Source organism: Prunus avium, unplaced genomic scaffold, assembly GCF_965620075.1.
Source record: "Prunus avium unplaced genomic scaffold, drPruAviu1.hap1.1 HAP1_SCAFFOLD_35, whole genome shotgun sequence".
Taxonomy (NCBI): Eukaryota; Viridiplantae; Streptophyta; class Magnoliopsida; order Rosales; family Rosaceae; genus Prunus; species Prunus avium.
The window spans coordinates 162,501-165,000 of NW_028276893.1; positions in this window are offsets into that span (position 1 = coordinate 162,501).

Here is a 2,500-nt window from a genome sequence, read left to right on the forward strand (position 1 = left end):
AGCCAACCTACCCCCACACGTGTGAGAGTGGCCAACAATTTGCTAGCTTCTTCATCAACTCCGCCGAAAGCCATCCTCGACATACCCGTGCATTGAGAAGGTTTGGTGGCCGTACTCCCAACACAAAAGCATACCGAAGACAACCCCAAGCTAAAGCTCACTTGAAGCCAACGCATCGTCACCATGTGTTCGTGTGGCCGAGAATTGGGTAGCTTCTTCATCAACCCCGCCGAAAGCCATCCTCGACATACCCGTGCATTGAGAAGGTTTGGTGGCCGTACTCCCAACACAAAAGCATACCGAGGACAACCCCAAGCAAAAATTCATTTGAAGCCAACCCATCGTCGCCCACAACTAGTGGGTGAATGGTGTGCTTCCCGGGGTTGGCATAGACATTCCCTCGCATGCAAAAGATTGTCGATGCGAAAGATTATCTATGCCAACCCCGGGAAGCACACCATTCACACACTCCCGACCGGTGTGGTGTGGCGGTGATTGGATAGTTACGGATTGAGCACTTGCCAAGGATCAAAATGTGTCATTTAGAAGAAACATTTTCAAAAAGTTTTTAAAATCTTGTGGGTTTGCAACTCATAAGAGCGTCACTTTCAACGTCCCCGGTATTGGATTGAGTTTCTAAAAACAACCGTGCACACCGAGGTTAAACTTTACCGGCTCCACTCCGACTCGCCGCTCGCCCACAATTTGTTTGCAACGAAACATTTGTTTTTAATTTTGTTGGTTTGAAATTGTTTTGAAAAGGTTCTTTAAATCTAGTGGGTTTGCAACTCATAAGAGCGTCACTTTCAACGTCCCCGGCATTGGATTGAGTTTCTAAAAACAACCGTGCACACCGAGGTTAAACTTTACCGGCTCCACTCCGACTCGCCGCTCGCCCACTAGTCCGAAGGCAACAAAACATTTGTTTTTCATTTTGATGAAAATTTCTGTTTTTAAATCTTGTTGGTTTGAAATTGTTTTGAAAAGGTTCTTTAAATCTTGCGGGTTTGCAACTCATAAGAGCGTCACTTTCAACGTCCCCGGCATTGGATTGAGTTTCTAAAAACAACCGTGCACACCGAGGTTAAACTTTACCGGCTCCACTCCGACTCGCCGCTCGCCCACAAATCCGAAGGCAACAAAACATTTGTTTTTAATTTTGATGAAATTTTTTGAAAACATTGGCTTGGCAAGCCCCAATCCGCGACTATCCACCCACCGCCACCCCACACGAGTGGTTGTTGTTGCGAAATGAGGTTGTGGTCGACATGCCCGTGCATTTGAGAAGGAGTTCCTAGCACTCCATGCTCTCCCATGCCAAAAAAAAGCCTAGACAACCCCATTTCGCAACTTTCCACGCCTTTTTTTTCCTCCCTCACCCATGGCGGCGGCGTGGTGGCGGCGGCCGGATTCCGGCCACCACCGCCATGGGTGGCAGCCCCCCGACCCCGACACCAAACCCATAATACCGAGGCAACATATCGAGGCAACATGACATGGGTGTGGCGTGGGGGAAGGGGGCTGCAGCTAGGAAGGCATGGGCTGCCATGCATATGCAGGCAACACACACCCCCCTATATAGCATTTTATGCATTTAGCCCTTTGACAGGAAGAGACATCACCTATGCGCGAGGAGTCATAATGGGCTCTAAATAATTCAATACAAGGTATTTGGACGTGATTTTTTGCAGGGATACTAAGAAACATGCAATCTATGATGGGAAAAAGTTTCATAAATTTTTGAAGTCGGGAAGTATTTTTTATTATTTTTAGAAGTCGTAAAATTGAAAAAATCATTAAAACAAATCCGGGAGGAATTTTTTAGTTTTGTAAGTTGGAGAAGGTCCTAAAAATCATAGACTACTTATGGGGAGCTTATTGTGCGAGGAAATTTCAATAAAAACGGGGTTTGACAAGATTTGAAAAATTCTGTCGACATTTGAAAAAACCTGGAACCATGCTGCCGGCATGCTGCGCACATGCTGCGCGCAGGCTGCGCGCATGCTGCGCGCAGACTGCGCGCATGCCATGGCAGGACAAGTTTCGCTAGCCTCACTGTCGACAGATGCGCAAGCTGCGCGCACGCTGCGCACAGGCTGCGCGCATGCTGCGCACAGACTGCGCGCACGCTGCGCGCATGCCATGGCAGGACAAGTTTCGCTAGCCTCACTGTCGACAGATGCGCAAGCTGCGCGCAAGCTCCGCGCACGCTGCGCACAGCCTGTGCGCATGTTGTGCGCATGCTGCGCGCAGGCTGCGCGCAGGCGCCGCGCATGCCATGGCAGGACAAGTTTCGCTAGCCTCACTGTCGACAGATGCGCAAGCTGCGCGCACGCTGCGCACAGGCTGCGCACAGCGCATGCCATGGCAGGACAAGTTCGCTAGCCTCACTGTCGACAGATGCGCAAGCTGCGCGCACAGGCTGCGCGCACGCCATGGCAGGACAAGTTTCGCTAGCCTCACTGTCGACAGAATCAGCACGCTGCGCGCAAGCTGCGCG